At 43.3% G+C, this 22,494-nt stretch overlaps 1 long non-coding RNA gene across 5 annotated transcripts in view; it reads right to left on the reverse strand.

Annotated features, from left to right (window-relative positions):
* Nucleotides 1-11,892, reverse strand: part of LOC139359537 (uncharacterized) — an 86,595-nt gene extending 74,703 nt beyond the window's left edge. For 4 of the 5 annotated variants that reach the window (XR_011615580.1, XR_011615581.1, XR_011615584.1 and 1 more), the window contains exons 1-2: nt 11,814-11,892; nt 11,150-11,224 (exon numbers count right to left, since the gene is read on the reverse strand). This is a non-coding gene — a long non-coding RNA (uncharacterized lncRNA). The remainder of the gene's footprint in view (nt 1-11,149; nt 11,225-11,813) is intronic. The other variant, XR_011615583.1, reaches the window with a different exon arrangement.
* Nucleotides 11,893-22,494: the final 10,602 nt, after the last annotated feature.

The raw sequence follows: 22,494 nt of genomic DNA on the forward strand, positions 1-22,494 counted from the left end.
AAAACTAAGTGGGTGGGCCGGGCGTGTTGGCTCACACCTGTAGTCCCAGCACTTTGGGAGCCTGAGGCAGGCGGATCACCTGAGGTCAAGAATTTGAGTCCAGCATGGCCAAAATGGTGAAACCCCGTCTCTACTAAAAATACAAAAATTAGCTGGGCGTGGTGGCGTACAACAGTAATCCTAGCTACTCGGGAGGCTGAGGTAGGAGAATCGCTTAAACCCAGGAGGCGGAGGTTGCAGTGAGCAGAGATCGCGCCATTGCACTCCAGCCTGGGCGACAGAGCGAGATTCCATCTCAAAAAAAAAAAAAATTTTTTTTGCTAGGTGTGGTAGCATACGCCTGTAGACCCAGCTACTGGGGAGGTTGAGGTGGGAGGATCACTTGAGCCCAAGGGGTGGAGGCTCAGTGAGCTATGATTGTGCATGTCACTGCACTCCAGCCTAGGTGACAGAGCGACATCATGTTCAAAACAAAGGAATGATAATCATAATAACAGAACCAGTAGACAGAGAATGAGTAAGGATACAGAAGCTTGAATAACATCATTAAGCAAACTGACCTAACTATAGAATACTCTGCACAAACTACCAGAATAAAAATTCTGTTCAAGTGCATTTGGAACACTTACCAAGATATACTATATTAGAACCAGAAAAACAACTCTTGGTAAATTTAAAAGGTTTCAGGTCTTATCACGAGTTTTTTTCTTACCACTGTGTTATTAATTTAGCAATCAGTGACAGAAAAAAAAAAATCAATAGACAATCCCGATATTTGGAATCAAAACATACTTTTAAAATAACCAATGGGGACCGGGAGCGGTGGTTCACGCCTGTAATTCCATCACTTTGGGAGATCGAGGCAGGTGGATCACAAGGTCAGGAGTTCAAGACCAGTGTGGCCAAGATGGGGAAACTCCATCTCTACTAAAAATACGAAAGTTAGCCGGGCATGGTAGCAGGCACGTGTAACCGTAGCTACTCAGGAGGCTGAGGCAGAGAATTGCTTGAACCCAGGAGGTGGCGTTTGCAGTGAGCCAACATCGCAGCCGCTGCACTCCAGCCTGAGCGACAGAGCAAGAATCTGTCTCAAAATATAAAATAAGGCCGGGCGCGGTGGCTCAAGCCTGTAATCCCAGCACTTTGGGAGGCCGAGATGGGCGGATCACGAGGTCAGGATATCGAGAGACGATCCCGGCTAACACGGTGAAACCCCGTCTCTACTAAAAAATACAAAAAACTAGCCGGGCACGGTGGCGGGCGCCTGTAGTCCCAGCTACTCGGGAGGCTGAGGCAGGAGAATGGCGTAAACCCGGGAGGCGGAGCTTGCAGTGAGCTGAGATCCGGCCACTGCACTCCAGCCTGGGTGACAGAGCAAGACTCCGTCTCAAAAAAAATAAAATAAAATAAAATAAAAAATAAAATAAAATAAAATAAATTAATTAATTAATTAAATAAAATAACCAACGGGTAAAAAAAAAAAAAGACAAAAATATCAAGTATTTTTAAGACAGTTAAAGCAGTAATTGAGAGAGAAATTTATACAATTACACGACTATATTAGAAAAGAAACAAATCAGTGACTTCATCTTTTCCTTAAGAAACTAGAAGAGCAAAAGAAAGATCCAGCAGAAGTCAATGAAACAGAAACAGAAAAATAGGGCACACTCAATGAAATCAAAGGTTAGACTTACACTTCTGGGAGTATGGAACGGACATACTTTTGCCTATTCCTCCCACTAAGTACAAATTTAAAAAGTGAATATTATAAATGAAACGAATATTCTCTGAAAGGTGGAGAGAAGGCAAATTAGTTCAGGATCACAAGACACAAGGCACAGTAGAGCAGTAAATTCCCTGGGTATTCTTCTTGACTAATGTATCCTACTCCTGGAATGCAAGAAGTGAGTACATCAGGAACACCGATGGGCACAGACCAAAACAATCCCCAACAGGGCCGGGCGCGGTGGCTCACGCCTATACTCCCAGCACTTCGGGAGGCCGAGGCGGGTGGATCACCTGAGGTCAGGAGTTGGAGACCAGCCTGGCCAACATGGCAAAATCCCGTCTCCACTAAAAATAAAAATTAGCCAGGCGTGTTGGCCGGCGCCTGTAATCCCAGCTACCCCGGAGGCTGAGGCACGAGAACCGCTTGAACTCGGGAGGCGGAGGTTGCGGTGAGCAGAGATCGCGCCGCTGCACTCCAGTCTGGGTGAAAGAGATTGTTTCAAAAAAAAAAAAAAAAAAAGAAGCCCCAACGAAAACCTTCTCTCTCCGGACCAAATTACCAGTAAAGTGGTATGTTCCCCAGAAAGAAAACTTTTGAAGAAGAACTGCTCTAATCCAGCATAACACCACAGAAAACCTAGCCCCACCCATACCAGCAATGATCGCATGGGAACTAGATATCCACCCTTGTGAGACTGTCATGAAAACAACCCTAGATTCCCACCAGGTCGTGTCAGAGCAAATTAAGCAGGGCACTGGAACTTTCATTCCAAATGCTAGTTAACGAGCATCCTCTCCCCACCGTGTCAGTGGAGAAACGTGGGGAAGCCTGGCCTTCACCACCATCTGCCAGTAATAGGGCATCCCTCCCTGTTCCCACTGGAGCGGTAGCAGAGAAGACCTAGGAGAGAGTCAGAACTTTCACCCACACACAGTAACAAATGAGGCCACATCCACCACGGAGATCAGGCAGGTGGGGAGCCACGACTTCCACCTCTGCAAAGAACTAAAAGGGAGGCCGGGCGCAGTGGCTCACGCCTGTAATCCCAGCACTTGGGAGGCCGAGGCGGGCGGATCACGAGGTCAGGAGATCGAGACCATCCTGGCTAACACGGTGAAACCCCATCTCTAAGAAAAATACAAAAAAATTAGCTGGGCGAGGTGGCGGGCGCCTGTAGTCCCAGCTACTCGGGAGGCTAAGGCAGGAGAATGGCGTGAACCCAGGAGGCGGAGCTTGCAGTGAGCCGAGATCGGGTCACTGTACTCCAGGCTGGGTGACAGAGGGAGACTCCGTCTCCAAAAAAAAAAAAAAAAAAGGAACTAAAAGGGAGTTTACCTCAAACGTCAACATAGACAAGGTAGAGAACCTGAACTTCATCCCCTACGTGGCTTAACAAGGTGGCACCAACACTCTATCCCTGTTAGATCAGTGTAAGAGTTAAAACAGTTGTTTAAGCTGCATAGTCTCATGACAACACAAAAATGTGCAGGTTTCAATCAAAAGTTATTTGTGATACCAAAAAGACACCAAGAATTGGGAAGATTTCAAATTGAATGGAAAAAGGCAATAAACAAATGCAAACATCGATATATCTTATTTCTAATATCTCACAGATATTAGAAATAAGAATCAGAATTAACTGAAAAAAACTTTTTTTGTTTGTTTGTGGTTGTTTTTTGTTTGTTTTTGGAGATGGAGTCTTGTTCTGTTGCCTAAGCGGGAGCGCACTGGCATGGTCTCAGCTCACCTCCCAAATTCAAGCGATTTTCCTGCCACAGTCTCCTGAGTAGCTGGGATTACAGGTGCCGCTATCTCGCCTGGCTAATGTTTGTGTTTTTAGTAGAGACGGGCTTTTGCCATGTTGGCCAGGCTGATTTCAAACCCTGACCCCAGGTGACTAACCCATCTTGGCCTCCCCAAAAAAATGCCGGACACGGTGGCTCATGCCTGTAATCCCATCACTTTGGGAGGCTGAGGTGGGTGGATTACCTTAGGTCGGGAGTTCGAGAGCAGCCTGACCAACATGGACAAACTCCATCTCTACTAAAATTAGCCGGTGTGGTGGCACATGCCTGTAATCCCAGCTACTTAGGAGGCTGAGGCAGGAGAATCGCTTGAACCTGGGAGGCGGAATTTGCGATGAGCCGAGATCGTGCCACTGCACTTCAGCCTGGGCAACAAGAGCAAAACTTTGTCTCAAAAAAGAAGAAAAAATAATTCAATGGAACAAATATCCAAACAATATCAACGAACTAAAATAAACAGATATAAAACACAATAAAGAAAAATGGTTTTGGCATAGTGAATTGGGGTCGAAAAAAAAATACAAGAAAAATGGAATTCCAAAAATGTTCAAGTAACCCAAAAGAAAGCAGGAAAAAGAGCAATCAAAAAACAAAAACTTAAAAGAGGCATGGTGGCTGAGGCCTGTAATTCTAGCTAAAAATACAAAAATTAGCTGGGATTGGTGGCACATGCCTGTAATCCCAGTTACTTGGGAGACTGAAGCACAAGAACTGCTTGAACCCGGGAGGCAGAGGTTGCAGTAGGCCAAGACTGAGCCACTACACTCCGGCCTGGGCAAGAGTAAGACTTTGTCCCCCCACGTCCCCCCCAAATAAATGGGACTCTGACAACATCTGTAACTATGTAAATGCCCCAAATACCTAAATACAGCAAATAAAAGACAAAAACTGGCCAGGTGCAGTGGCTCACGACCGTAATCCCAGCACTTTGGGAGGCCGAGGAGAGCAGATCACTTGAGGTTTGGTGTTCCAGACCAACCTGGCCAACATGGTGAAAACCCGTCTCTAGTAAAAATACAAAAAAAAAAAAAAAAAAAAAAAATTTAGCCAGGCGTAGTGGTAGGCACTTGTAATAGCTACTCCGGAGGCTGAGGCAGGAGAATCATTTGAACCCACTAGGTGGAGGTTGTAGTGAGCCAAGGTCATACCAGTGCACTCCACCCTGGGTGACAGAGCGATACTCCATCTCAAAAAAAAAGACAGATTGACAAACTGGATTTTAAAAACTAACCTAAAGCCAAGCATGGTGGCTCACGCCTATAATGCCAGAGCTTTGAGAGGCCATCACAGGAGGGTCTCTTGAGCCCAGGAGTTCGAGACCAGGCTGGGCAACATAACAAGACCTCGTCCCTACTAATAATAAAAAATTAGCCAGGTGTGATGGTGCACATGTGTGGTCCCAATTACTTGGGAGGCTGAGGTGGGAGAACTGTTTGAACCCAGGAGGCGGAGGTTGCAGTGCGCCAAGATTCTGCCATTGCACTCCAGTCTGGGCAACAAGAGCGAAACTCCACCTCAAAAAAAAAGAAAAAAGAAAGAAAAAACAAACAAAACAAGTATATATAAGTCAGCAATGAAGACGATGCAGGACTTCTACACAGAAAAATCAGAAAACTTTTCTGAAATAAACTGAAGACAACATAATAAATGGAAAGACATTTCATGTTCTTGGACTGCAACACCTCAGTGTTGCTAAGAAGTTCCTACTCCAAAGCAATCTACGCATTTAATCAAATCCCTGTCAAAATCCCAAGAATGCTTTTTTGCAGAAATAAAAAAAAAAATACATTCCAAAACTCACATAGAATCTCAAGGGACCTCAAATAGTCAAAACAATCTTGAAAAGGAAGAATAAATTTGAAGACATCACACTTCCTGATTTCAAAACTTACTACAAAGCTATAGTAATCAAAATAGTGTTGCCAGCTGTGGTGGCTCATGCCTGTAATCCCAGCACTTTGGGAGGCCGAGGTGGGTGGATCACCTGAGGTCGGGAGTTTCAGACCAGCCTAACCAACATGGAGAAATCTTGTCTCTGCTAAAACTACAAAAATTAGCCAGGCGTGGTGGTGCATGCCTGTAATCTTAGCTACTCGGGAGTCTGAGGAAGGAGAATCGCTTGAACCCAGGAGGCAGAGGTTGCAGTGAGCAAAGATCAGGCCACTACACTCTAGCCTGGGCAACAAGAGTGAAACTTCACCTCAAAAAGATAAATAAATAAAATAAAAAACAGTGTTGTACTGGCATAAAAACAGAGCACTGAAAGAGAATAGAGAGTTCAGAAATAAACTCTCCCTTATATGGGAAGTGATTTGCAACAAAGTGCCAGGATCATTCCGTGGGAAAGAGTCTTTTCAACAAATAATGCTGGGAAAACTGGATTATCTACATGCAAAAGAATGTAGGTGGACACTTACTTTACACCACACACAAAAATTGACTCAAAATGGATCGAAGATCTAAACATAAGAGCTACAACTGGGCCAGGCATGGTGGGTCACACCTGTAATCCCAGCACTTTTGGAGGTTGAGGCAGGTGGATCATGAGGTCAGGTGATCGAGACCATCCTGGCTAACATGGTGAAACACCCTCTCTACTAAAACTACAAAAAAACTATCCAGGCGTGGCGGCAGGCGCCTGTAGTCCCGGCTACTTGGGAGGCTGAGGCAGGAGAATGGCGTGAACCCGGGAGGTGGAGCTTGCAGTGAGCTGAGATCGCACCACTGCACTCCAGCCTGGGTGACAGAGGGAGACTCCGTCTCAAAAAAATAATAAAAAATAAAAATAAAAGTAAAAATGTCAACAAAGTTGCTCAACTATAACAGAAAAAGAAAGCTTACAAGAGAATGTAGAGCTCATAATTTTTAGTGTTCGTTAGAGAAATGCTTTAAATGGACTGAAAATCCTGAAAAACTGCTTGAATCATAAAGAAGCTATGAAATATTATGGAAGCATTTTCTAGCTTGTTTTTGAAACCTCTGAAAAAAACCTCCTCATGTATCAATACAAGCTAACCTGCTACACAGAAATAAAAAGAAAACTATGGGTGCGGTGGCTCAGGTCTAAAATCCCATCACTTTTGGAGGTCGAGGCAGGCAGATCATGAGGTCAGCAGTTCGAAGCCAGCCTGGCCAACATGGTGAAACCCCCTCTCTACTAAAAATACAAAAATTAGGCAGGCATGGTGGTGCACACCTGCAATCCCAGCTCCTTGGGAGGCTGAGGCAGGAAAATAACTTGAACCTCAGAGGCAGAGATTACAGTGCGCCAAGATCACATCACTGCACTCAGCCTGGGACCGAGCGAGACTCTGTCTCAAAAAAAAAAAGAAAAAGAAAAAGAAAAAAACAAAAAACAAAACTATACATTTTATTACATGTATACATTTGTCTTTCATATACTTGTAACTCAGAAAACCATGCTTTCACAAACAGAAATACAATAATATTAGCAATCATAGCATCCGTGAAACTGTACAGAATAAACCGGCCAGATGCTGTCTCTTACACCCTAGAACCCAGGTTCTGGTCAAGGCTTCTCTTGGTTGTATGAACTCACCTCATGCACCTGTCATAAGGCTCAAAAGAGATACGGTAAACAAAAGCGTCTTGTAAACTGTATAAGCCTGTAGATATGTGGTTCATCTTAATCCAGGCACTTTAACGACTGACAGCTGCCCCCCAGAATCTCTTTTCTCGATTCTTAAAATAAATAACTTATATTTCCAAGTCCGGTTCAAAAGTGATATTCTTAGAAGCCTCCGCATCCCACCTGTCCATCAGGCGGAACGAATCCGTCTCCACTCTAGTATTATACTCTCATAACTCTTGGCCCTTCACCAGTTCATTCAAGGGTATAAAGAGCAATTAAAATATGTCAGGCATCATGCTATGCACTGGAGAAAAAAATCTTAAATGTGTAAAGCTTACAAAGTTTTTCACACACGTTATCTCATTTCGTACTTTAAAAAATATCCCATAGGATCATAATGGTTTGTTTTCAATTTCTCTCACCAGAATGAATTCCCAGGGGGTAGAGACTAAGTGTGATTCACCTTTGACTCCCCAGAGTCTAGTGCAGTGTCTGGCACCCAGAAGGCACCCAATTAGTGTTTGATAAATAAATGAAAAAGGAGTAACAGACACTAGTTCGATTACTAAAATATCCATCAGGGTTAACACTGAAATAATCTTCCACAAAGTTTCCACAGGGGAAAGGGGGAAAATACATTATATTACACAAACACATCTGGGGAGTGAAAATTCCTCCCTCCGGCAGAGCATCTCCAACTCAAGTTTAACTGTGTAACAAAGGCACGTAGCAACTGAAGATGGATTTGACTTCACTATGGGACTAACAAGCTCTAAGTGAAGAACAATGAGTTCTGTATAAAAGCTCCTATGTAGATCATTCTGCTTGATAAACCTGGACATTATTACACAAATATTAAAATAAACACTTAAACTAAAGGGCTTCTGCACAGCCAAAAAACTATCATCAGAGTGAACAGGCAACCAATAGAATGGGAGAAAATGTTCGCAGTCTATCCATCTGACAAACATCTAATATCCAGAATCCTCAAAGAATATAAACAAATTTACAAGAAAGAAAAACCCAACAAAAAGAGGGTGAAAGATATGAACAGACACTTCTCAAAAGAAGATATTTATGCAGTCAACAAACACATGAAAAAAAGCTCATCATCACTGCTCATTAGAGAAATGCAAATCAAAACCACAATGAGATACCATCTCATGCCAGTTAGAATGGCGATCATTAAAAAGTCAGGAAACAACAGATGCTGGAAAGGATGTGGAGATACAGGCACGCTTTTACACCGTTGGCGGGAGTGTAAATGAGTTCAATCATTGTGGAAGACAGTGTGGCGATTCCTCACAGTGACCACTTTAAATCTTATTTTACATGTAATAAAACCATTTTCTATTTACAAGAATCAAACAAAGTCTCCTAAAGCAAACACTTACGGCTTCATTTATTTCCCACTTTTGGCAGAAAATTGGATTTTCACTGTAACTGTGGTGTGCTAAGTGCATGGTGAAGCCAGTGTCAGCGTCATCTTCCTGTAAATTACAGATGCCGTCTGTGAGCAGGTCTCCTGCGGACTCATGGATGTTGTATTTTGAAATCTGTTTTAGAGGATATTTTAAGACTTTTAGAACCAGAAATACCATTTGACCCAGCAATCCCATTAATGGGTATATACCCAAAGGATTGTGAATCATTCTACTATAAAGACACATGTACACATATGTTTATTGCAGCACTATTTACAACAGCAAAGACTTGGAACCAACCCAAATGCCCATCAAGGATAGACTGGATAAAGAAAATGTGGCACATGTACCCCATGGAATACTAGGCAGCCATAAAAAAGAATGAGTTCATGTCATTTTCAGGGACATGGATGAAGCTGGAAACCATCATCTCGGCAAACTAACACAGGAACAGAAAACCAAACACCGCATGTTCTCACTCATGAGTGGGAGTTGAACGATGAGAACACATGGACACAGGGAGGGAATATCACACACCAGGGCCTGTCAGGGGACGGCGGGCAAGGGGAGGGATAGCATTAGGACAAATACTTAATGCATGCGGGGCTTAAAACCTAGATGGCAGGTTGATAGATGCAGCAAACCACCATGGCACATGTATACCTGTGTAACAAACCTGCATGTTCTGCACATGTATCCCAGAACTTAAAGTATAATTTTTAAAAATTTTAAAAATAAAAAAAAATAAAGTCTTGTTTCAGGGTAATATTAATTTGCATTGCCACCTATTTCAACATGGCAGACAATTGTGCCATCTGAGCCAAATGGAGCTTTGACATGAAATCTGAAAATACCCCATGAATGGAGTGATAAAGTGAAATAATCCAATGCTACCAGTTCTCATAAGCTCAAAATGCAATTCTCTACTGTACAGAAATCCCTGGTATAGGTGAGAGATACACGTCAAGATCTTGCATATTCCAAAGTTTACGGCTATCACTATGACACAGAGCTTCTTCCATAAACTTCCCATGTTTCCACTGAAGAGCACTGTGTCTGGGGCTACTTTACCGTCACTAACTTCACAATGGTGTTTTCTCCTTGGTGTAATATTTCACAACAAGACAAAGAATAGGTATGTGTGTATGTGAGTCATTCATGCTACTTACCACATAAATAACAACAAGCAGCAAATATGAAGATAAAAGCAAAGTTGAAGTATAAATGCTGCTGTCCACATGGGTGAGGCTTACTCATCCACCAAGCGATGTCCTCGGCCCAATACAGTGAGTTTTAATAGACAGTCAGGGTCAGGTGACATTCATCTATCTAGTCCTACATGCCATTTTGGCATTGAAGGTTTCCACAGGGCTAGAGTCACTTAGCTCCAGGTGCACAATTATAATGTATGAATATACTTTTCTATTCTAAATCCACAGTGGGCAAAATGGCTCAGTGTAATGTTAGAATTCGTCTACTACATACCAAGCACTGGAACAGGTAAACGTTTTACATACATCCTCTCTAATCTTTGCAACATTCCACAAAGTAAGGGTTATTTTACCCACTTAAAAGTCACTGGATGCTGGGCGCGGGTGGCTCAGGCCTGTAATCCCAGCACTTTGGGAGGCTGAGGCGGGCGGATCGCGAGGTCAGGAGATCGAGATCACCCTGGCTAACACGGTGAAACCCCGTCTCTACTAAAAATACAAAAATGAATTAGCCAGGCGTAGTGGCAGGCGCCTGTAGTCCCAGCTACTCGGGAGGCTGAGGCAGGAGAATTGCTTGAACCTGGGAGGAGGAGGTTGCAGTGAGCCTACATCGCACCACTGCACTCCAGTCTGGGCTTATATTTAAAGTGGTGACTTTTAAAGAAAAGTAAATTGGACAGTATGTTAAGCCCATAAGACATGACTAATTTATGACATTCAGTAGCAAATATCAACATAATTCCTGACACTTAACTCTCACGGATACAAGCTGCTCAAGTGCTTATAGGCTAAGTCCACAGAGATAAGTCATTTTCTGATCCTTAGTTTCTACAACAAAACACAAAGTCAAGAGCAAAGAAACCTGTACATTTCCGAGAAAAGTAGAAAAATAAAGAAACAGACTATGGTGGCTTATTTTCAAAACTATATCTACTTCATCCAAGTATTTAAGTACTTTCTTCTGAAATCTTGAAAAATAAAACCTTTTTAGAATTTGATATATGACCTAATGTCTCTTTATATGGCTTCTTCATATATAAGTGGTAACAGGCCATTCAAATATAAGTCATTATCAGCATGATTTTTTTACTAATAACCTGTGGTATTGGACAAAAGCTTTAGAGCAAGACCTGCTGAGGAAAAGAACAATTAAGGCAATAAAAAACATGTTAAGGTAACAATTAACTGATTAGCACAGGATCTTTTCTCATTATGGTGGGAACAGTTGCAATTCCTTTTCTATGGAAAAGAGTCATTAGGAGAATAGAATGAATTAGCATGGATAAAGCACTTACTATAATAAACATCATAAAATATCAGTTACGTAAGTAAACGAATTAATAAACATGGAAAAACCACATCATGCACATACATTCAATAATACCTACTTTTGAAGGTGGTCATGTTCTTTCAGAAATAGCTCAGTTCTTCTGTTGTTTACTCCAGACCCACTTTTACATGACCTGGGACAAAAGAGAAAATTTATAAACATTTTTGGCAGAGGATACAAAATCAGAGGAACTGAGTGACCCTAGTGATCTTGAAAGTAGATACATTGGCCGGGCGCGGTGGCTCAAGCCTATAATCCCAGCACTTTAGGAGGCTGAGGCAGGCGGATCACAAGGTCAGGAGATCAAGACCATCCTGGCTAACACGGTGAAACCCCGTCTCTACTAAAAATACAAAAAATGAGTCAGGCGTGGTGGCGGGCGCCTGTAGTCCAGCTACTCGGGAGGCTGAGGCAGGAGAATGGGGTTAACCTGGGAGGCGGAGCTTGCAGTGAGCCAAGATTGTGCCATTGCACTCTAGCCTGGGTGACAAAGCGACACTCCATCTGAAAAAAAAAAAAAAAAAAAGTAGATACATTGAGCATCTTCATAGTTTTGAATGAACAACAAAAGTGCATAATCCTTTCCCTTTCACCCCCAAAAATGATATCTAGTATAAACAGATAAATACTAATGCCTCTCTATTTTAGGCCTAATAGTTTACTATGTTTTTCACAAAAATAACTCAACATTCAGAAACAAACAAACAAACAAAATATCTTACTTTTACTTTCCTTTCCTTCTCTGCTATCTTCATTTTCTCCAAGCAGAAGTAAACCGTAGCACTGATTTAGTATGTAGCATATGGGGAGGGACAGCCGTTGAAATGGAATGTTTTCCATAACAGTAATACATGTGGTCCACCAACGGAAACCTAAGGAAGCCAACAGTTTTTTTTTTTTTTGTTTTTGAGACAAGGTCTCTTTGTCACTTAGGCTGGAGTGCAGTGGCACAGTCTCAGCTCACTGCAGCCTTCTCAACCTCCCAGGTTCAAGTGATCCTCCTGCCTCAGGCCCACAAGTAGCTGGGAGTACAGGAGCACGCCACCATGCCCAGCTAATTTTTGTATTTTTGGTAGAGATGGGGTTTCGCCATGTTCCCCAGTCTGGTCTCGAACTCCTGAGATCAAGCAATCTGCTCGCCTCGGCCTCCCAGAGTACTAGGATTACAGGTGTGAACCACCATGCCTGGCTCCAAATTTTTAAAATTCAAGTTAACTGTACAAATACTACAGTAAGACAAAAGAGAGTCATGCTGTTAAAATGGAAATACTGGCTGAGACGCAGGGCTACCGTGCAAAGCACAGGAGAAAACACCACCGAGGAAGGCAGAATGATATAACCAAGAACACACTGGACTCAGGAGACTGATGACGTGGATTTAAATCTATATTCCATCATTTCATAGCTTAGACAAGTGTGTCAATGTCTACATTTGTAAAATGAGACTGATTATTTCTATCTTAACCAAAAGATCATTATGGAGCCAAAAAAAAAAAACATGAAAAAATACTGTGTAAGTTACTATATACATCCATGCACACACACACACACACACACACACACACGTCATGTATCTCTACTATATCACATCTCACTAATCATATTCTGCCTTGGATCATACTAACTTGAGTACCTGCCTTACTTTCCTCCAGCACCTGGATTATAAACTCCCGCAGGGCCACGTTGGTCTTTTCATTTCTACCTGCTACTGTGACTAACTCAGGGTTGCTCCTCAGGAGCTAGTTGAAGGAATGGATGAACATATCTTTTCTGCCCATTTTTCAAAAACCAAGTGATTACAGTGGGTTGCATTCTAGTGATTCCCACACATTGTGTGTGAGGGGTGCTCAGTGTCTGTACATTAAAGGCATCCCCTACACAGGTTCTCAGTGTATTCCTCAAAATGTGTATGTAAATGCACTGAACAGAAATTAAACAAAAGGCTTACAAGTCCTGAAGGACTAGAAATCTGACAACTGTCTTACTGTTGAAACTGTCACAACAAAATAAAGGATCTCTAGGAAAGTGTTTCTGAGAGTACACATAATGTATAGTTGATAATCGTGTATATCATAGTTTATGAAACTTATCACATAATTTATCACCAGTGACACGATGACAGGTATCATTCGATGGCTCCAGACTGGAAAGTCTTCAGCTTCAATGAGATGCCCACGGGACTTAACATTGTCAGTGGTGTTCAGTTGTGAAATAATTTCCAAAATTGTGTATCAAATGCTAGAATAGATCATTAAAGGAGAGGCCAAATGACCTCACCTTAAAAAATATTTAAAATGATAGATTGAGATCAGCATAAAAACGATGGGAGTCCTTAAATAATGTAACATTAAGGCTATGAGTTTCTATGTATTATTGTTGTAATACATACAAATGTAATATACAATTGCTGGGACAAGGGAGGGGCAGAGATAGTGGATAAACAGGAAGACAAACATGGAGAGCTTCAGTAACTGATAATGTTATAATTTTAAAAATTTTATTTTCTTTAGCACATCTGCAGAGGATCATAAAAATAATGTTATAATTCTTAGGGTGGGTGGTAAGAGATCAAAAAACCATGAAGATACCACCTAAGCTGCACTTTGAACTAAGACAGGAAAGTCAAGGTTGGCCGCAGCCAATGGTAAAATAAGAGGAAGCATGAGATAAAAACGGAAAAGTAGATTAGGATGACGCTGTAGCAGCGATGTTCAAAGACAGTGAAATGGGAATTGGAAACTGTGAAATCTCCACCATGGTTCTGCCACTCAATTTGCAATTAACCATAGACATATCCTAAAGCCAAATCTGAATAAATAATCTGCAAAATAATATAAAAGGTAACTTACTCAGTATCTTTTCATACTGATCCCATGAGATTCTCCCTTTCCCATATTGGCGTAAAGTTTGCTTGGGTTTTATGGAATCCACGTGTATAATCCTGTAATAAATCAACATCTAGTTTCAACATAAGCTAATTATTGGATTTTCATCTGACTGAAGCAGTTATGTATTGTCTTTACACTGTAAATTTCTGTCAAGGAAAGTGCTATTTAAGAAATCAAATTAACCGAAGGTAAAAATAACTTTATAATTACTTTTCTGAAAAGTAACCAACTTCTTTCAAATGAAAATAATTCAGTGCTAGGGAACAGAGCCATTACATCACTATCCTTTGTACCTCCTAGTACTTTGTCTAATGAGGTAGAATTAGGAAGAAAAAACTCCCAAATAAAATAACTTCAAATAGCCTAGGAGAAAACTTGAGAGGTTCTTTCTACTTAATAGTGCACCTAATAGAGCTTATTTTCCAATTTCATCATTTTGGACTCTCCCCCAAAATTTAATTCCTAAACTAATCAAAAAAGAGCAAGAGATTTGTAAAGAACAAAATAATCTTTAAACGTTTTCCCTTATTTTGTACCATTGTATTTGTAAAAGATATTAAGGATATTAATTACTTCTTAAAAATTCAGAGATGGCCGGATGCAGTGGCCCAGGCCTATAATCCCAGCACCTTGGAAGGCCGAGGTGCGTGGATCACTTGAGGTCAGGAGTTCGAGACCAGCCTGGCCAACATGGCGAAACCCCATCTCTACTGACAATACAAAACTTAGCCGGGCGTGCCAGTGACTGTAATCCTGTGCCTCAGCATCCCAAGTGACTGAGATTATAGGCGTGTGCCACCATGCCTGACTAATTTGTTTTGCAATTTTAGTAGAGACAGAGTTTCACCATGTTGGCCAAGCTGTTCTCGAGCTCCTGACCTCAGGTGATCCACCCGCCTTTGTCTCTTAAACTGCTGGGATTACAGGTGTGAGCCACTGCACCTGGCTGAACCCACTTTCTGACTGTGGCCACTGCATTGAGGGGGATATACTGGCGGTGTCATTATCACTGGGTAAACTAAGGCCAGGGAGCCAAGCCTATGGACTGGGACTGTTTCCACAGCTGCTTTCACGTAAGCTTTGGTGGCCCGCCCTCTCAGCAGGAAGGACAGAGATGGCTATTGCCATCTCAGATAAAGTTGAGTTCACTTTAGAAAGTAGAGCACTTGATGTTTCACTTCTGGTTCCTAATTCTGAGGCTACAGGGAGAGACCCCCTCTGTCCTACTTCATGTATCACAGTTCCTGAAACGCTACTAGTTAGAGGTCCTTTGGGCAAATCCTTCTTATCTAACAAGGCCCAGCCTAAATGTCACCTCCAAAACTTTCCTCAACCTCCACGCCTAGGAGAGTAACATTCTCTTAGTACTTATCTTGTCATAGGACTTATCAGGCTCTATTGTAATTAATTATTGTGATGATTTTACATTTCTCTCCTGTATCTTGATGGCTAGCATGGGGTCTTACTGATCTTTCGTCCTCAGCGCTCAATCATGGGCACTTATTGTCCTCACTAATGTGTGTTTTGGGAGGATGAGGAGAATTCAGAGAGCCGTTGTAATTAGGAAGACACTCACATGGCTTCCATACAGATGGACATTATTATTGCCATGTTACAGTTGAGGAGACTAAGCCACGGAGAGTTTTAGTAGCCCGAAATAATAGTTAAATGCAGAACCACAGTCAAACTCCAAAGACAGTGGTCTAAACTAGTCCACATGACTGTCAGGCTACATCCAAATTCTGAGAAAATAATTTGGACTCATCTCTGGGTACAGATAAATGAGGTTTTGAGGTCAGAGAATTCTGCTGTATCGAGTGTGGCACGCATAATCACGATTTCGTTAGCGTAGAGTAACTGCTTTGAGCAAAGCAACTCACTCTAGAGGCTTCTGAGTGATTAAAATTAAAAATAGGTGCCATCCACCCAAAACTGTTACTTTGGATTTCAGTGAGTTGAGGAACAACTCATAAGGGCTACAGCAATAATGTAGCCCTTATTGCTGGCTGTTTCCTAAAGCCATTTCGAGCTTGTGAAAAGAAGCCTGATCCAAGTATAGCACAGTGGCTGAGAGTGAGGACCCCGGAGTGTGACAGGTCTGGTTTGCATCTGGCTCCACTACTTGCTAGCTGTGTGACCTTGGGAAACTTAACTTCCATTTCTGAGCCTCACTTCTCTTTTCTGTAAAGTGGGGATTATAACTCCTACTTCAATGTTGGGCAGACCAAATTACAATCTATGTACACATACACACCCCTGGCACAGAGCCCTCAACACTGGCAGCTACTATTCTTGTGGATTTCTGTGAAAGGGGATGCGTGTCTTTCTATTCCCTAGAGCGGGGCACCTACAGACAGCTCATGCAAAGCGTATCATTTCATTAAGGAAATATTTCAAGATAAAGAAAACTCAAAATCTGTCCCTATTTTATTCAGCTGGATATTGTAAACTCAACCATGAAGAGACTCCAAGGCCGAAGCTAGTATTACTGTCACTTCCATAGCTCTGTGTGGGCTCATGATTTCCGTATGGAGATCAGGAAGCTTCGTATGTGACCAATTCTGTCTAAAGAGTGATTAGCCAGGGGAGGGACAATAAAATCAGTCTTACATAATTTCCTCACAAGGTGACAAAGAGCATAGCAATTATCTACAGGGGACAGTCACCACCCAAAGGGCTCCTGCTCCCAGTGAGAGCCTTTGCAACATGAGAGGGTCATTATCAGCAATGGCTTGTGAGTACTCAGCTCTTCCAAATATCAGCTCCACTGCTTCTTATGCTCTGAAACTAGAGCATGAGACCAGGGCCTGGGTTGCTGGGAGGGGCCTGCAGGAGACAGCTGGACCCCACAATAAGCATGCGTCCTTCCACCTACACCTCTTCAGCTTGTACCAGACCTAGAGAGTGTAGCGAGTCAGCCTAAGAATCTGAGCTCAGGACCAGATCACCTGGACTCAATCCTGACTCCAACTTTAGTAGCTGCGTGACCGAGGACAAGTTATTTAACCCCAGCATCATGTTGCTGGGGGAAGTTTCCTCTGATGACAACACAGATGGGCAGAGATGGGCTGAGATTTACGTCTTCCCTCCCAGCATGTGCGTCCTGGCTCATGACACAGGTATTTGGAAGCTTAAGTCCCAACAGGAAGCTGACTTTTCTGGATTCTATAGACCTGTGTTTAGCATTAAGTATTTTCAAACAAGCTTTCTAAGCCAAGGGAAACAGCTTCTTCCACCTAATAATAAAGACAACTAAAGAATGGTGGCCATATTGAATGACAGAGAAATGGGACGGGGAGAAAGGATCTGGCATATAGTGGACACATCTCTGTGCCAGGTTTATCCCCCTCCCCGACATCTCCTATCTCCACCCCCTTTAAAGATCAAAAACATTATCAGAGGTTGTCTTTATTTCACACATGAAGAGACAGTAGTTTGCCCAGTTTTACACAATTTAGTTCCCCAACTCTTTCTGATTTCAAATCCCAACGTCTCTCCTTCACATGACACTGTTTATTACTTTTCCTTACACACTGCCGTTTACCTGATTTTAGATGCAAATATTAACATTACAGGGCTCGGCTGGGCACGGTGGCTCACGCCTGTAATTCTAGCACTTTGGGAAGCCGAGGCGGGTGGATCACAAGGTCAGGAGATCGAGACCATCGTGGCTAACACAGTGAAACCCCGTCTCTACTAAAAAATACAACAAATTAACCGGGCGTGGTAGTGGGTGCCTGTAGTCTTAGCTACTCGGGAGGCTGAGGCAGGAGAATGGCGTGAACCTGGGAGGCGGCGCTTTCAGCGAGCCTAGATCCTGCCATTGCATTCCAGCCTGGGCGACAGAGCGAGACTCCATATCAAAAAATAAATAAATAAAATAAAAATAAAAATAAAATTTTACAGGGTCACGTCTTGGTCTAGGAACAAGGACTGGCATCCTGTTTTCTTCTTCTCCCAATCTTCACAGAACTATCTAGAATTCCTCATTCAATCACACTATCTGAAATGTTAACAAGTAGAGACTGCCTAGGGTAAAAAGCCTCCTGGCTGTTCAGATGTAGGAAAATCCCGTATTTGATTATAATAACATTTTACCTCCTCTTTCCAACTTGAAAAATACTTAAGTCTTCTTGTATTATAGGTTCTCAGAAATGTGGATCCATCTTTTGTATCTAAGTTTTTATTTCTCCTTTTGCAAAAGCTGCTCCAAATACCAGCTGTGCTGCTCCGCAGCCTCTGAATGTTCAGAAGAACATTCTTGTTACGAGGATGACTCCATGGAATGCTTGACCACTAAGTTTGGTAAACAGCTGCTCAGTCTTTTTCACTTTAGCCGCAGCTGGGGAGGCAAGCCTCCATATGAGTGGCAGAGGCTGGCTGGTTCTTTAGCAGACTCATTTCTTCTTTCTGAGGACACAGTAGCTTACATTTCCTAGCTTTCTTTGCCATTGGTTTGCTACAGCCATGCAATTGAGTTCTAGCTAATGGAATATAAGCAGAAGTGACGCACCCCACTTCCAGGGTAAGCCCCCAAACTCCCCTGCTCCCCATGCACAGCCTTCCACTCTCTCCTTCCTATTGCTGGCATGAACCACATAAGCAAGCTGTCTTGGAAGCCACGCACTGAAGCTAGTGAAGACTATGAGATGGAAGGAGCCTGGTCCCGGAATCACCACTTGGAGAAAAGCTGCTTGCTGTTCACATACACCAGTTTTGGATTTCACACAGGGAGGGATAACCAGTAAAGAATAACCAGTTAAACCAGTAAGACTTGGATTTCTGACCCCCTAGCTGACCGACAAATCAGCTGTCCCCCTTCTGATCCCTTAGCTGACTGACAGATTCATGAGAATGATTGTTATTTCAAGTCACTGAGCTTTGGGACAATTGACTTTTGTTGCAGTAGCTGATTAAGATATTGCAAATTCTCATTAGTTGCATCACTTTGACAAGTCAGTCTAACCTCTTTCTTCTACCAGCACCACCACGACCATCACTGCTGCTGCCCTCCACTGTACTCCTAAAGAGAGTGGCTACTTTTGGGGATTCTTAATTTCTTGAAGTCGCTATGTGGAGGCCAAAGCAACTCCATGTTGAATGCTAATCTGCCATGTTGACTTCAGATTAACCTCTGCTCTGGGAAGGCCATTAAGATTTCCAGTTTGTATTCTGTGTTCCGTGTGTAAGATCACATACTTACTGTAAATCCTGCCCTTAGGTCAAAACAGCTTTGCTGTTGTCATACTTTAATTGTCCTACACATCACTTCTGAATCATACATACCCTTTCCCTGTGGTATATCAGCCCTGGGTCTGCGGGGTAATGGTGCGGGGATCCACGATCTCATCTCTCCACCACCAGACACTGACATGGCTTCTGTTTGTAAGTTCCTATTAAATATTACTTTATGTTTTTGTTGTTTGTTTGTTTTGTTTTGTTTTGCTTTGTTTTGTTTTTTTCAGAAAGAGTTTTTCCTCTTGTTGCTCAAGCTGGAGTGCAATGGTGCGATCTCGGCTCGCTGCAACCTCCGCTTCCCGGGTTCAAGCGATTCTCGTGCCTTAGCCTCCCGAGTAGCTGGGACCACAGACATATGCTACTTTTTTGTATTTTTAGTAGAGACGGGATTTCTCCATGTTGGTCAGGCTGGTCTCGAACTCCCAAACTCAGGTGATCTGCCCACCTCAGCCTCCCAAAGTGCTGGGATTACAGGCATGACTCACCGCGCCCAGCCACTTTCTAAGAGATAGGATTTGTCAGCCGCTTTCTTCCGCCGCTCAGATTCATTGTACTTTGGGGGTAGGCTTGCATAGATTTGCCCGCCATGGAACAACTATGATTTTTATCTGAAAGAATGGCGGTGTTATAGTTGTGGAATACTACAGTCATATTACATTCGGGGAGTGGCAGCTCATGCTGTATTTCAGACGTAATTTCATTCCTTCCTATAGGCTGGTGAGGCCGGAAGACTTTGGGGTTACATCATGGTGTATTTTGTAGAAAGGTAATATTTGTGATTTTTGGGGTTTCAGCATGAAACTGAGAAAGGGAAGCTCAGTGAAGAGGAGAACAGTGGTAGAGCAGACACATTAGTTTTTGAAGTTGGACCAGCCTGAAATAAGTACGGATTTCTGGGCCACCAGTGAGTGTCCATGGCACAGATCCAAGCTTACCAGTCAGAAAGCAGTCACTTCCCAGGGAGCATCATGTAGCTTTTAGACTCCAGGGACACCACAAGCTGCTGTCAGGTGAGAGGTGCAATTCACACAACCCAGCACAGAGGCCCCCTCTTTATTTCTCAAAGTTCTGGAAGAACCCAAGACCCATAGCCTTTATTTTAGGGACTGTTTAATGGGCTTGGCAGAGAAAGAGACTATGTAATTGACCCAGGTCTTTGAGCTCTTAACATCAGCCAAGATCCTGTAACATAGGCAGATTTAGCCCTTTTGTTCCTATTTCTATATTTAATATAAATTTATATTAAATTTTTGCAAAAATTTAACTTTTGGCTAAAGTCAGCTTTCGGCCACATCTGTTGATCAGCAGGGAAACAGAAGGAGAAAAGGGATTTTCACACTTAGCAAGCAATTCATGTGTGCCAGTTGCACAGAAGCAAGATTATAGTGAGATATCCAATTCCCATTAGAGAAACAAGGGAGCTGGAACTCGGAGAACAAAGTGATTTGCTGACAGTCAAGGCTGGTGAGTGGCGGTGCTGGGATTGGAGCCAGGCTCACTTGGCCCTGAGGTCCATGTTGAACAGAAACCTTCTCTATGATTCCCCAGCAGACACACATAGCCATGCCGTTTCAGGTCCACCCTCAGGTTGCTTCTGCTGGGGCCTTATGTGCCTGAGCGCAGAAATTCATAATCATTTGAGGACCCACGTGGTGTTGTAGTCCAGCATGAACATTTCAAACTCTAACCACTCCTGCATCTGCAAAATGGCATTTTCCCTGCTGGGTGTCTAGGGAAGGGTAGCCCCCTACCCTGTATGGTTCCTAGCTGGGGCCCCCGTCACCAGGGAAATGGTGCTGGTTCTCACCCAGAAATAGATAAAGAGGAAGTGTCTCTAGTGAATAAGAAGGGATATGCAGCCTATCCCGACTCGCTGCTCCCTGAATGAAGCAGGGCCTCCTGGCATCGCTTGATGTTTGTGACGCTATCCCAGGTTGCATTGGCAGCAGCCAACACCAGGGTTTTCCAGAGGCTGAAGTTCAACACAGGGTTAATGTCATTGCCTTTTCTTCCCTTCCTCGGGATCAGAGGAATAAACATCTCTTACTTAGAACTGTTCTATGCAGACTTAGAGTGGCAGAGGACTAACTTAACCTGTCAAAGGCTATTTTGAGCAAAAGCCACCTTGTGTCACTGAAGCTGTAGAACTGAGCCACAGGAGGAAACTGTTAAAGTCGCAGGGTCGAGGACTAGGTACCTATGTTATCCTGACAGCACAGAAGCACAGCCTGAGTCTCTTCTTTGGCTGAGCCAAGGGTGTGCTGGAGAGGCCTGAGGGAAACAGGAGTGGCCCTTGTGACCAGTGCCCTTTCGGTTCAGAAGGAACGTCTCCTCTTGTTGAAGTGACTTGGCTGAGCTTGCTACTTCTGCTTTGAGAATCAAATATCAGGATCAAGACTTTAATTATCCCCAATTTACAGATGATGGAACCATATTGGGCAGGAAATTAAGTCACCCCTGGAGAGCAAGTAGGGTCTGGGCACCGGCTGAGGACATGGGGGAATAACAATTTGGAATGCAGCTTGTTAAAGGGCTTCCCAAGAGTTCTTGTGATCCAGGTGTTGAGAGGATAGAGCAGAAAGGTTGCCAGGGAGATGAGGGTAGGGTGCGCTGTGAGACTGGGAGAAATTAAAGAGAACTCGCAACAAAGCCTTGGGACACCGGGAGGGGGTGCACCACTCTGTTTTGTGCTGCGGGAGAAGAGAGCAAGAAAAGGAATCTGTGTTCAATCCCGACAGCCTGCAGGAGAAGCAAATGCCCTTCATTTTGTTCATCCGCAGTGAGACTGGCATCCCTGTAGCTTTGGGAAACCAGGCTAGTGTGGATGCCAGCTCACTCCAGTGGCCTGATGACTGGGAGACCATGGGCTGGGGCTCTGGTCTGGGCTCCTAGGCCTGATGGGAGGAGAGTTCAGCCCCAGGTTTCCTATACTTCAGCTCATATCTAGACAATGGGAATTGTTGGAATGAGAGACTCAAAGGAAGCTAGAACCTGAACTTTGTTGTTGTTCCACGTGGACTCCTGTGTTCAGTTTCTAGTTCTACCTCTTGCTGTCTGTGTGTTCTTAGGTAACTCACTTAAACCTTTCTGAGGCCGGGCGCAGTGGCTCAAGCCTGTAATCCCAGCACTTTGGGAGGCCGAGACGGGTGGATCACGAGGTCAGGAGATCGAGACCATCCTGGCTAATATGGTGAAACCCCGTCTCTACTAAAAATACAAAAAACTAACCCCGTCTCTACTAAAAATACAAAAAACTAGCCGGGCGAGGTGGCGGGCG

This window comes from Macaca nemestrina, chromosome 17, assembly GCF_043159975.1.
Source record: "Macaca nemestrina isolate mMacNem1 chromosome 17, mMacNem.hap1, whole genome shotgun sequence".
Lineage (NCBI taxonomy): Eukaryota > Metazoa > Chordata > Mammalia > Primates > Cercopithecidae > Macaca > Macaca nemestrina.